This window comes from Muntiacus reevesi, chromosome 1 (assembly GCF_963930625.1).
Source record: "Muntiacus reevesi chromosome 1, mMunRee1.1, whole genome shotgun sequence".
Classification (NCBI taxonomy): domain Eukaryota; kingdom Metazoa; phylum Chordata; class Mammalia; order Artiodactyla; family Cervidae; genus Muntiacus; species Muntiacus reevesi.
In genome coordinates, this window is record NC_089249.1 from 56,987,896 (window position 1) to 57,002,224 (window position 14,329).

At 51.1% G+C, this 14,329-nt stretch overlaps 1 non-coding gene across 1 annotated transcript; it reads right to left on the minus strand.

Annotated features, from left to right (window-relative positions):
• Positions 1 to 7,193: 7,193 nt before the first annotated feature.
• On the minus strand, positions 7,194 to 7,338 carry LOC136156572 (U4 spliceosomal RNA). The gene has a single exon (XR_010661078.1). It is a non-coding gene; the product is annotated as a U4 spliceosomal RNA (small nuclear RNA).
• Between the last annotated feature and the right edge of the window lie 6,991 nt (positions 7,339 to 14,329).

Sequence of the window (14,329 nt, forward strand, 5' to 3'; positions counted from 1 at the left end):
AAGAAAGAAGAAAGACAGTGCTAAGTCTGACTCTTGCGATCCCATGAACTGTGGCTTGCCAGGCTCCTCTGTCCATGGGATTCTCCAGGCAAGAATACCGAAGTAGGTTTCCATTTCCTTCTCCAGGGGAATTTCCCTACCCAAAAATTGAACCCAGGTCTCCCGTGTTGCAGGCAGATGCTTTACCGACTGAGCTACACAGGAAGCCCAGACAAGCCCAGACATTCTGTATAATCCCTGCCCTAGTTCTAGAATCAGGCATTTCTCCAAGGAGACCAGGTTCCTTTTATTGGAGAAAGGCATTAGAAGCCAAGATCCGGCTGCGTGATACTCCATTGTATGGATAAATACTTTATTTATCCACCCATCTATTTATGAACATTTAAGCTGTTTTCCACTTATTGGCTATTATGAGTAATGCTACTATGAACAGCATTTGTGTACAAATTTTTCTGCGGGCATGTTTTCATTTCTCCTGGTGGCATACCTAGGAGTAGAGTTCCTGGGTCATATAATTCTATGTTTATCTTACTGAGGAACCACCAGTTTGCTAAAGCATTTTCCATAACCAGTTTGCTAAAGCATTTTCCATAACCACCAGCAGTGTAGGAGGGTTCCAATTTCTCCATGTTCTCACCAATGCTTGTTATCATCTGTCTTTTCGATTATAGCCATGCTCGTGGGTATGATGTGGTATTGACTTGTATTTCCCTAAGAGCTGATGATCTCAAGGGCCTCTTTTTATATGCTTGTTGGGCTTTTGTGTACCTTGGAGAAATGTCCATTCAGACCCTATGGGTGGTGTTCGTTGCTCAGTTGTGTTTGACTCTTTGCAACCCCACAGACTATAGCCCACCAGGCTCCTCTCTCCATGGGATTCTCCAGGCAAGAATCCTGGAGTGGACTGCCATTTCCTTCTCCAGAGGATGTTCCCAGCCCAGGGACTGAACCTGGGTCTCTTGCATTGCAGGCAGATTTTTTACCGCATGAGCTACAGGGAATTGCCCACTGTTAACTGGGTTGTCTTAATCATTGCTTTTGGGCACCCCTTCAATTTGGGGCCGGAGGAGACAGCCTCTTTGGCTTCACCCAGTCCTGACCTTAGTTTTAAAGAAACGAATGGGGGGGGGGGGTAATGGACTTGAGTGAGGGGCCATCTCATCCATTCCCAGAGGTTTTGGTCACCAGACGTGGGATGAGAATGGGGCAGTCACAAGGATGAGGAGTCCCAACTCCGGGGGTGGGGGGTGGATGCCCCAGTGTGTGTGGGGAGGAGGTGCTGGAGACCTCACTTGGCCCATAGAAAGGGAGTGGGAACTATCAGCGCATCTGGGCTTGAAGAGGTGACACAAAACAGGCACAACCTGCTGGCTTCTCTGGCACCCCTATCCCTCCATGCCTGCAGGTCACCCCCAGCTGAGCCAGCTCCAGGATGTCTGTCCCCAAACCGGTTTGTGCCTGTTGAGTCCTTTCCACTGTAACCCTTCAAGTAATTCAGTGTTACATAAACTGCTGAAACTTGAGGGCTAACAGAAGGATTATGGGAGTTTCTGTGAAAACAAACTTGAATCCCATGGAAAGGTCTGATATAGGTAACTTGCATTAAAAGTTTCTGCAGGATGGGAAATTCCCTGCTGGCCCAGTGGTTAAGACTCCATGCTTTCACTGCAGAGGGCATGGGTTCAAACCCTGCTTGGGGAACAAAGCCCTGCATGCTGCATGGTGCAGCAAAAAAAAAAAAAAAAAAAAAAAAAAAAACCCTTCAAATCAGGTGGGTGAAATGACTGCTTAATTCTGCACTCAGAAGGCTTCTTAAATCTCTGAAGATTTGAGTTCTCCCTGGGAGCCAAGCCTGGAGTCCCAGATACTGCCTGGTGGGGTTATTGTTGTTTAGCCACTCCGTCGTGTCTGACCCTTTTGCAACCCCATGGACTGTAGCCTGTCAGGCACTTCTGTCCATGGGATTTCCCAGGCAAGAATACTGGAATGGGTAGTCATTTCCTTCTCCAGGGGCCCTTCCTGACCCAGGGATCGAACCCACATCTCCTGCACTGGCAGGCAAATTCTTGACCACGGAATCACCAGGGAAGCCTCACCTGGTGGGGGTGGGTAACACCAAAAGCAAGGGCCTGTCTCCAGGGCAGCTCCAACCTCCAGAGACGTCTGGGGTCCTCATCAACAAATTCCGAAGGGATGTCCACTCACAGCAGTTAAGGCAAGCTGCTTAGACATGCATGCGCCTCTGAGTCCATGAGCTCCTTCACTAACAGACCATCCCCGTCCCACCAGGGAGAAGAGGGAGCCTGACCACGTGATGGCATCCCGTGTGGGGGGATGGATGGGAGAGACCCAGGGTCCGGGAGAGGAGAGGAGCTCGGTGGCGGCTGGGTTTCAGTCTCAGCTTGCCCACCGCGTCCCTGGACCCACACTGCAGCCCTGGGCGGGCTACAGACAGAGTTAACAGCCCAGTTTCCTGGGGCCATGACACGCCCACAGCAGGGCGGGAGCGGCCCCACCGCTGGTGTGTGGCCTGGCATTCGGGGCTCTTTTATGCTTCTGGCTCTGGCTCCAACCTTGTGGGGACAAGCACAGCATAAAGAAATGAGTCCAGGCTTTCCTGGTGGTCCATTGGTTAAGAATCCGCCTGCCGGTGCAGAGGACACGGGTTCGATTCCTGGTCCGGGAGGATCCCATCTAACTAAGCTTGTGTGCCACAACTTCTAAGCCCAAGTGCTGCACCTACTGAAGCCTGCTCGCCCTGGAGCCCAGGCTCCGCAACAAGAGAAGCTCATGCACCGCAACGAAGAGAAGACCCCACTCACCACAACTAGAGAAAGCCTGTGCACAGCAACAAAGACCCAGTCCAACCAAAAATAAATAACGAAATAAAATTTTAAAAATTTAGAAATGAGTCCAGAGAGAGCCCAGGGATGTGGGTCCTCCAGGAGACGGTCTCCAGGATTCAGAGCCTCAGTACAACTGGGGCTTGGATACAGGAAAGAACTCAGGTCTGGTGTCCAATAGACCCGGGTTCAAGGCCCTGCCCCTCCATGCACTGGCTGCGTGGCCAGGCTGGAGTCTCCCCCGCTGCCGCATGGAGACAATGACACATGCATCCTCTGTGGGACACCCCTCCTATGGGTCTGTGCTCTCTCCTCCACCGGGGGTACCTCTCAGGAGCCCAGTGCTTTGGCAACAGAACTGCTGCTCAGGCCCCTGACACCCCAGGGCTTTGCCATCCCAGACCCCAAGCCCAGGTACCAGCCAAGGTGTGGGTTCCTGGCCCCATGAGAAGGGGCCCAGGCTCTGGGATGCCAGGTGTGGGCAATGGGGGAAAGAGGGAAGCAGATCCCCACCCAGTCAAAGAGCTTTCACTGTCATGGTCACTTCGCCGCTCCAGGTCTCAATTTCCTCATCTGTGTAAGGGGATGATACTTCCTACCTGGTGGTATCATGGCTCAGAAGAGCACACCTCCCATTTCCCAAACTCCAGCCATCCCAGGGCCTGTGACAGGTTTGTTCCCCTGAGCCCCACCTCCTCTGTTAAGTCCTTAAATCGACTCGCTTTTTTCCTTAAAAAAGAAACTATGTCATCACAAGTAGAGGACAAGGATCCCTTGTCAGAAATAGAAAGTAACCATAAAGATAAGCACAGCGGAGATTATGGAACCACATTCGAGCTGTGCGCTGGGATGACCAGAGGCCTGAGGTGGGCTTGCTGTCCTCTGGACAGAAGGTGCTCAGAGGCGGCCAGGTGTCCTCGCCCTGAACTGAGCTTTCTCCTCCACAGAAGGTGGGAAAGAGACTTGAAAAGGTAGGTGCTTTCTATCCACAACAGTCCACATCAGTTAATGCCTGCCACAACTTGTCGTTGTTCACTCAGTCGTGTCCTACTCTTTGCGACCCCATGGGCTGCAGCACGCCAGGCTTCCCTGTCCATCACCATCTCCCAGAGTTGACTCAAACTCATGTCCATTGAGTCGGTGATGCCATCCAACCATCTCATCCTCTGCCATCCCTTTCGTCTCCTGCCTTCAATCTTGCCCATCATCAAGGTCTTTTCCAATGAGTCGGCTCTTCGCATCAGGTGGCAAAAGTACTGGAGCTTCAGCTTCAGCATCAGTCCTTCCAGTGAATATTCAGGACTAATTTCCTTTAGGATGGACTGGTTAGATCTCCTTGCAGTCCAAGGGACTCTCAAGAGTCTTCTCCAACACCACAGTTCAAAAGCATCAATTCTTTGGTGCTCACCCTTCTTTATGGTTCAACTCTCACCTCCATACATGACTATTGGAAAAACCATAGCTTTGATTATACAGACCTTTGTCAGTAAAGTGATTTCTCTGCTTTTTAATACACAGTTTAGATTTTGACTCAAGGACCCCCTGGCCCCAGTGGGCCGTGCCCACACTCAGGCGAGTCCCTCTATGTAAACTAAAGTGTGTCCTCTGTGTAAACTAAGATCTGGCTGCTCTAGGTTCTTGGTCAGTTGTTCGGGGTCTGGTTAATTGAAAGTCAAGTCCCACAGTCCACCCCTGCTGGGAATGCCAGGGGCAGAGGACCCCAGGGCAGCCCCCCTGAGGTTTGGTCCTGCGGATCCCTGTCCTGTCCAGACATACTTCTTTACCATGCTGTTGGTGCACCCCGCACACTGCAGGGAGACCCCTGTGGGCCTGCCTTCGGGAGTGCAGGGATGGGGTGCAGGCTCAGAAACAGGTGTGACAGAGGGAGATGGCGGAGGGGGGCACCAAGGAAGGCCAGGCAGCTCCCGCGAGCCTGTGAGCAGCCCCGGGAGGTCACCTGCGTGGGCCCTCGGCTTTAAGGCAAAGATGGAGAAGGAAAGGGAGGAGTAAAGGGGAGAAGAAAAAGGAGTTCCGGTGATGGAGGAGGTGAGGGGGCAGGGCCCAGGGCCTGGCTGGCCCGGTGAGAGGCCAGCGATGGGGCCAGACCGCCCGCGTCTTGATGTGTGACCTTGATCAGCACAGGCCAGGCCTCTCGCACTCAGGGCTGGGGAGGGCGAGCAAAAGATGTCACCTGGGGCGTCTCCCTCGGCCCCTGGGCCGGCGTGGAGGAGGAGCCGGTGAGCGGAAGCAATAGGGGGCAGTGGGGCCCAGAGCGCTCTGCAAGGCTCCCTTCACAACCTTGTTATCCGGCGCCCCCAGGTGGAAAATATGAGAATGACAGGGAATCCTGAAATAAATGAGAGAAAAGCCGCATTGCCCTCCCTTCCCCGGTGGGACAGCCACAGGCAACCCCATCTGAATCCCATCTCCACCTCTTACCTGTTCTGGGTTTTAGGCAGGCCACTGTAATTCTCAGCTTTGTCATTTGTAAAGTGGGATTCAATCCCAGGAGGTCATCAGCTAATTGGCTATCCCTCCCTGCCCCCCTGACGCCGTGTTTTCACTGGTGTGAACAGGAATGCAAAGGTGACCTTTCAGGTCCCAGAAAGTCTGCAGCAGGCTGGACTTCTAACACCCCTGCCACCACCCTCCCTGAATAACCCCAGGTAAGGATTGTGTAAGTCCTATGTGAAGAAAGATTTAAATAAAAAGACAGGCTTTATTCTTGAATGAGAAATCTAGTCAACATCATGAAAATGCCCATTTTTTTTTTTCTGAATTACTTGTTTAAAGAATCCAAACAGGATATTTAAAAATTAATCAAATGACTTATCTAGAAGAGTAAATGTGTGAAAATAGCTAGGAAAACCCTGAAAAGAAAGAGTAATGAGGAAGAACTGACTCTATTCGCTATTAAAAGATGTGATGCTTGTTATTATAATTTTCCACAGCAACTGAGCACTTAATGTTTCAGGCCCTTTTCCAAGGGCTTTATAAAGACTAAAGCATTTGATCTTCATGGCAACACTTGGTGGAAGTAGGGGCTTGATACATGGATCCTTTTCTCCTGCAAAGGTTCAGATCCACTGAGAGGAAGACAAGGAAGTCAGGGGTCAATATATCCTTATTTTACTGATAGAAGCTGGATTAGAGGCCAAGGCAGAGGCAGGGGCAACAATGGGCTTCTTTTTTCTTTAATATTTATTTATTTGACTGCTCTGGGCCTTAGTTTTGGGATATGGGATCTAGTTCCCTGGTCAGGGACTGAACTCAGGCAGCATTGGGAGCTTGGAGTCTTAGCCTCTCGATCACCAGGGAAGACTCGGCGTTTTTCTTTTCTTTTCTTTTTTTTTTTTTTACTGTGGTGGGTATTTGTTGCCGTGCATGGGTCTCCTCTAGTTGTGGCGAGTGGGGGCTACTCTTCTTTGGGGTGCTCAGGCTTCTCACTGTGGAGGCTTTTCTTGTGGAGCAGGGGCTCTGGGGCCTGTGGGCTCAGCAGTTGCAGCCCCTGGGCTCGGGAGCACAGGCTAAATGGTTGTGGCACATGGGCTTAGTTGCTCCACAGCATGTGAAATCTTCCCAGATCAGAAATTGAACCCGTGTCTCTTGCATGGACAGGCGAATTCTGTACCACTGAGCCACCATGGGCTTTTTAAAGTAGAACTCCATCAAGGGAATGAACAGACGAGTCAGACACTGGGAGAAAATATTTGAAAAACACATATCTGATAACTTACATGCAAAATATACAAAGAACTCTTCTAACTCAGCAGTAAGAAAAAAAAGAATGACCCAGTTTAAAATGGGCAAAAGATGGAGGCAGACCAAAGAAGATATACACATAGCACACAAGCATAGGAAAAGATGGCAATATAATCCATATTAGGCAATTGCAGATTAAAATGTGAGATACCACTGCAGGCCTATTAAAATCCAATGGCTCAAATCCAAAACACTGAAGAATGAAACAAAACCCACAGCTCCAAATACTAACGTGGAGGTGGAGCAACAGGAAGTCTCATTCATCGCTGGTAGAAATGCAAAGCAGCCCCTTTGGAAGACAGCTTGGTGGTTTCTTACAGAGCTAAACAGCCTTACTATATGATCCAGCAATCACACTCCAAGGTATTTACTCAAAGGACTTGAAAACTTATGTCCACACAAAAACATGCACATGGATACTTATAGCAGTTTTATGATTTCATAATTTATTAAATGATTACTAATCACTTAATAATCAAATGATTATTAAATTATTAATATTAAATGATTAATTTCATAATGTTTTCATAATTGCTGAAACCTAAAAAGCAGCCATGACATCTTTCCATAGGTGAATGGATAGTGAAATATACATCCATAAAGTGGAATATTATTCAGCAGTAAAATGAAATGTGGCTGTTAAGCCACCAAAAAGATGTCAAGTAACTTCAATTAGCAATAATCGCGCCTCGGATAAACCTCATTGGCTACGATACTGCCACTGCGCAAAGCTGATGTCAAGTAACTTCAAACTATCAATTAGTTAAAGAGGTCCATCTGGAAAGGCTATTTACTGTATGATTCCAGCTGTATGACATTCTGGAAAAGGCAAAACTCTACAGACAGTAAAATGATCAATGCCTGGGGTCCTAGGGGAACAGGGAGAAGGATGAACAGTGGATGTTCAGAGCACTGAAATTATTCTGTGTGATTCGCAATGGTGGACCGCTGACATGCATTCGTCTAAGCGCACAGCACTGTGCAGCACCAGGTGTGGACTCTTGTAAATTGTGTGTAAAGTGTGTGTGTGTGTGCCCAGTCACTCAGTCATGTCCGACTCTTTGCAACCCCACGGACTGTAGCCCTCCAGCTTCTATCCCTGGGATTCTTTAGGCAAGAACACCGGAGTGGGTTGCCATGTCCTCCTCCAGGGGATCTTCCCAACCCAGGGATCGAACCTGCGTCTCATTATGTCTCTGCATTGCAGGTGGGTTCTTTACCCACTAGCGCCACCTGGGAAGCCCTGTCCAATGCAGAGTGGACATCAATGGAACCGTTTGAGAGTCCAGAAACAGACCAAAGGATACCGGTGGCATTTCAAATCAAGGAGGAAAGATGATGAATTAGTCAATAAAGAGGCTGGGGGAGATTACTGAGATCTCCCCCCCCCCACAGTCTGTCACATGACCTAAAATTCCACCAACATAGCCCCTCTCGCTGAGTTAAGGTGCAGTCACGCTAGTCATTGTCAAACCCATTCTTAGAGCAGTGCTAACTTATCCTGTATTCTGTTCCCAGGGGCCTGGCTCATGAGTGGGTTACTGTGAGTAGGCAGTGGAAGGACCTAGTCCGGAAGGTGGGCATCCACGGGGGATTCTGGGAAATACCGATACTACCCCTGCCCTCGCTTCCCAGGTGGCTCAGGGGTGAAGAACCTGCCAATGCAGGAGACAAGGAGACTCTGGTTACATCCCGGGGTCAGGAAGATTCCCCTGCAGGGGAACCGGCAACCCACTCCAGTATCCTTGTCTGGGAAACGCCCTGGATGGAGGCGCCCGGTGGGCTGCAGTGCGTGGGCTCAGAGAGGACAGAGGACTGGGCAGGCGCGCGCACCCGCCCTGCAGCTAGCCTGAGCAGCAGGAGGGGTTGAGGGGGAGGCAAGGCCCGGGGAGCACCATCTGGGGGTGACCCAGGCGAGGGGAGGCGGGCAGAAGGTGGGCCATACTTCCAGAAAGGCCGCTGTGGACGCGTGTGCGAGCAGCTCAGGTGGATGTGTGTGAGCGCGCGTCGTGTGTGCCCAGGGTGTGCACGCGTCACCCAGGGGAGCGCGGGGAGTCTGACACAAGAGGCCGGGTCGTGGCGGATTCAGACCTGCCCTCCAGGCCGCTCCTTCGCCACTGTTCACCAGGAGGCGCCCGCTCTGATTCAGAGACCTACAGTCGTGGATGCTGGCAAGAGGCGGAGGGGGCGGGCTCTCGGGGGGCGCACCCGGCCAGAGGTCAGACTTAGGGGGCGCTTCAAGCCGGGGAACGTGCCCGCTGGGAGGCTCTGCCCTCCAGGGGGCGGCCTCGGGCCAGGAAAGGGCTCCCGGCGGCCGCGCCGGGTCCTGCGGTCTCTGCCTCCATCCACGTGGCCGCCCCTGGGAGGCGGGCGCGGGGATCCATGGGGGGGAGGGGGCTGACCCGCCGCGCCCCGCGTCCCCGCCGCTCCAGCTCTTCCAGTTCATTCGGCATCTGTCTGTCGGAGCCTGTGGACCCCTCGATGGGGAGGGGAGAGGACGCTGGACCCGAGGGCTGTGGGGCTCTGGGGAAACTGTCCCCGGGTGGGGTGCAGGGCCGAGGGAGGCTGCTGGGGAGGCCTGGGAGGACGCGGAGTTAAATGCTTGGCGGAAGGGTTCCAGGCCGGGGGCACAGCCCTGAGGTTGCGAGATCTGGGGGTCGTGGGGGGGGGGGGGCTAAGCCAGGGTGGGAGAGACCGGCTGGGGCGCCGGTGAGGGGCGGGGGTCCACCTGCCGAGACCTGCGTCCCCTGCCCCGCGGCCGTCGTCGAGGGCGCCCGCAGACTCCCCGGGAGGCGGCAGGTGTCCCCGGGCGCCTCTGAGCGCCCCTCCCCTTCACGTCTGCCCCCCAGGAGGCAGGACCGAGCTCCCCCAGCGCTGAAGACAAAAATCCTCCTCCTGTCCCCCTCCAGCTCCTTCCCGCGTCTGCCTTTCTCCGGTTTATTGCCCCGCTGCGCTCAGCTCGTCTAGCCGGGTACCCCTAGTGCTCCTGCGCCCCTGGTTCTCCAGAGGTCGGTGGGATGGAGAGCTTGCACGCAGGCCGCGCTGGGGTCCGCAGGACGAGACCTATGGACTGCTCGCCGCTGGCCGTCCCCACCTGGCGGGTTCACGGAGCTCAGAGCCCGGCACAGAGAACGTTCTTCATCCGCGTGAGCGTTTCTGAACTGCAGTCTCCCCACCACCCCCCAAAACCTCCCGTAGGTGCCAGTCCACCCCGCCTCCACACTGACTTCCACACTCTGGACTTTTCTTCCATGCCTTTCCACTTCCCTTCCTTCCAAACAGACTCCATCCTTTGACTAAAAATCTCGAAAGACACCCAGCCCTTGCTGTCTGCTACCGATTAGGAACTCTTAACACTCCCGTCCGGGTAACTTCTGTTTCTTGACGAAGTTCCAGCCACATAGCACCTTAGACCCAAAGGACCCAATAATGGTGCAACAGCCAGCTGGGGGTGAGGTCCTGAGGGTCTCCAAGTCCAGCCCTCCCCCTCTGCTCCCGCACTCCCCCCTACACTCACCCACCCCCACCTCCATCCTCCTAGGCAGGGGAAGGTGCTGAGCCCACTGGGAGGTGAGTGGGGCGTTCCTGAGCCAACATTTCCCAGGGGACTCCCTGCAACACTTGAGCCAGTGAGACCTGAGCCGGTGAGGCCCCAGGCAGATTTTGGAAGGTTCAAGCCACTGCAGAACCTCCTGTCATCTCAGGCCACTTGTCCTGGCCATTGGTGACGACGGCCACCTGTGCTTTCTGTGAAATCCTGCGGGGTTAGGGCAGAATTCTAAAGAGAGGGATGTGACTGAGGACAGAGGGGAAGCCTGAGCCTGCCTTTGACCTTGAGTTTGTTCCTTAACTTCCTGAGCCTCAGTTTCCTCATCTGTAAAATGAGAATAATTGTACCCATTCTGTCTCTGGCAACCTTTTTAATACCTCTGAGCTTCCATTTTCTCATCTCTAAAATGGAGTTAATTATAGCCTTTCCTGTCCTTATGGTTTTGCAATGAATTCCATTCATTCATCTGTTCATCAGATGATTAGGCTGATGATGAAAGGAGAATGTTCGCTATATGCCTGACGCTGTGCACACACCTTAACTCATCCGCTCCTTCGACCGCTCTGGGAGGAAGATGTCTATATCACCACCACTCCACAGATGGGGAAACGGAGGCCACCTGCTCACTCAGGGTCTACTCACAAGTGTCTGCTTTTATCCAACCTTGGCTACCTGCTGGGGTCCTAGTTTTTTCTTCAAATTTTATTTTCAGTTAATTAATTTTTATTGTTATTGGATGATAGTTGCTTTACAATGTGTTCGTTTCTGCCATACAGCTCTGGCGTATACATATATCCCCTTTTTTTGATTTCCTTCCCATTTAGGTCACACAGAGCCTGGGTAGAGTTCCCCGTTCTTACTAATTGTTTCATACATAGGATTGTATATATGTTAGCCCCAGTCTCCCAATTCTTCCCCCACCCTGCTCCTTTTCCTCTTGGTGTCCATGTGTTTGTTCTCTATGTCTATGTCTCTGTTTCTGTTTTGCAAATAAGTTGATCTACATCATTTTTCTAGATTCCACATGTATGTATTAATATATGATGTTTGTTTTTCTTGGGGTTCTATTTTCTTCAGCATCCAATAGCAATCTCCTCACGGTTCTTTAAGCTTCACTAACAGTTTCCTTGAGGCCCTTCCTACCATCTGGTTCCCAAACCAGTGCCCCATGTTTAAAGTTTTTATTTCAACAGCATCCTACTTGTACCTATCAATTTGCCTTCTGGTCATCTATTGCTGTGCATTTCACTGGTGGCTCAGTGGTAAAGGATCCACCTACAATGCAGGAGACGGGGATTCGATCCCTAGGTCAGGGAGATGCCCTGGATAAGGAAATGGCAACCCACTTCGGTATCCTTGCCTGGAATACCCCATGGACAGAGGAGCCTGGCAGGCTGCAGTCCATGGGGTCACAAAAGAGGCGGACACGACTTAGTGCTTAAACAGTAACATCTGTTGCTGCATTAAAAACTATCCCCCAAGTTAGCAGCTTAAAGGAACAATCATTTCTTTGCTCACAGTTTGCATTTCATAGGCTCGGCAGGATCATCCCTCAGCTCTACATGGCATCAACTGGGATAGCTGACTGCCCAGAAGATTCACTCCCCACAGGGCTCCCTCACAAGGCGGGGAGCTCAGTGGCGACTGTTGGATGACTAGGAGCCTAGTTGTCTTCCATGTGGGCCTGTCCAGGCAGCTGCTTAGGCTTCCTCACAGCATGGCATTCAGGTACAGAGGGAAGAAGTAGAAACTGCCTGTTTTCTTAAACGTCAGGCCCAGAGTGGCACACCCAGCACGTCTGCTGGGTCCCAGTCCCATCCCAGACTCAAGGGTTAGACGTAAGCTTCAGGTCTTGATGGAGGAGGGGCCTGTGTATATGGGGGGCTGGGACCGTTTGGGGTCATCTTTGGAGACTACCACATCCCTGATTTTACAGATGAGGAAACTGAGTTACAGGCAGGTAGGTAACTTGCCCAAAGCCATTTGTCTTGTAAGAAGAGAGCCCAGAATCAAGCCTAAACAATCCAGAGTCCACCAGCAGCCAAGTCCAATAGCCATTACATTTTTTTCTTGAGATGTGATTTTGGCATTAAGAACAAAGTGGAACTGTGCCCAAGATGCTAGCGAGTTCCAAATAAAACAAAATGTGACATTCTTCATGCTTCAGCACAATGAATTCTGGAAATTTGTGTCATAAAATGACTTGCATTTTTCCATAGAAGCCCTCTGTGGCAGACATGGCCAGTTTCTTCCTAATACCCATTTCTCTATCTTATACAGCAACAGATTTTTTGGTTGGGCACCTGGCTTCCCAACTAACAACTGTTTTTGGTTTTTTCCCCCCAGTTCCCCTTGAAAGCAGAAGTGATGAGAGTGATCTCTGAGTCAGATCTGCTGGCTGAGTATGGGTGCAATGGCAGGAGCCGGATGGAGCAACTGCTTTGGACCATGAGATGAAAACTGAGCGTGAATGGACAGACAGGGTAGCCAATGCCTGGGGTCTTTGAATGAATTTGGGGAGTGGCTAAATCCTTGAGCCCTGACTTCCCACCTCTGGCCTCTTACCTAAGAGAAAAGAGAAATAATTCTCCCTTCTTTTGTTGTTGTCATGTCCGCATCTTTGCCACCTTGTGGACTGCACCATGCCAGGCCTCCCTGTCCTTCACTGTCTTCCAGAGTTTGCTCAAACTCATGTCCATTGAGTTGGTGATGCCATCCAACCATCTCATCCTCCGTCGTCCCCTTCTCCCCTTGTCCTCAATCTTTCCCAGCATCAGGGTCTTCTCCAGTGAGTCAGCTCTTCACATCAAGTGACCAAAGTATTGGAGCTTCCGCTTCAGCATCAGTTCTTCTAATGAATACTCAGGATTGATTTCCTTTAGGATGCACTGGTTTGATCTCCTTGCTGTCCAAGGGGTTCTCAAGAGTCTACCTTCTTTAAGCCATTGTTAACTTCAGTGTTTGTTTTCACATATCAAATCATGGTAATTTATAGACAATCCAAATGGAAGGGAAAATGCTTGTCCAGGGATGTAACAGCTGGGCCAATAGGTCTAACGGTAACTTTCAGTCCTGAAATTCTGTGGCCTTTTGATGGGAAAGGGTTGGGCTGGGCTGAGGGCTTCCAGCAGTTTCTTGGCTCTGGACTGGATGCTGATCTTGTCTTCCTTTTCTTTGTGTGAATATTTTCCCTCAACCTTAGTTCTGACCTTCTGTAACTGAACTAGGGGTCAGACTATATTTAAAACCCAAATGGAAAGTAAGAAGCTGTTTGTAAATGAATTTTCCTTTCAGCCTCTCTGGGAAGTAGGGACAGTTGATGATCATTTTGCAATAGCCAGAAATCCATTTTGTGAAATGCTGGGTTTTGTTTGTTTTGTTCTCTGCCAAAACATTGTGAAGTAATTGGAGGTTTCATGAACTCTGATTAAGGAAAAAAAAATGCTTGTTTTTCCAGTATGGTTAGGATGTGGAGTTTCCTGGTGAAGAAATATTCAGGTTTATTTGGCTTCTCTTAGGTTTCTGGGTGTGTGGGGACTTTCCTGGTACAGGGAACAGAATGGGGAAGCTCAGGGGTTGGGGGAGACAAATGCAGAAGTGAAAGGGGAGGTGAGGTTGCCAGGAGATGGAGCCTGGAGTCCCAGCATGGTGAGGCTAAGCAGAGGCAGAAATGGAAGAGCGGGTGACAGGGCAGCATTGGCTGAGAACAGAGGTCTGAGGGCAGGGAAGCCAGATACTGGTTCCAGGGGCACAGTCCCCATGCTGCCCTCTCTCTGATCTTATCCAGGGGGACTCACCACCATGCTTCACCAGGAGTCAGACTGGCCACACACGGAAGTGGAAAGACCCATGTCAAAATGACACTGACTACACATGAATCATCCTGACTTAGAAGGTGTTTCCAGATCTTGTGAAGTGGGCTCAGTACACGCCCTTCCTCAAAGGCTGAATGTGGAGTGAATGAGTTACTGTATAAAAAGTGCTTAGGTGGTGCTGGTGGTAAAGAAGCTGCCTGCCAGTGCAGAAACGGAAGAGATGTGGGTTTGACCCCTGGCTTGGGAAGATTCCCCTGGAGGAGGGCATGGCAGCCCACTCCGGTATTCTTGCCTGGAGAATCACATGGACAGAGGAGTCTGGCGGGCTACGGTTCATAGGATTGCACAGAGTTGGACAC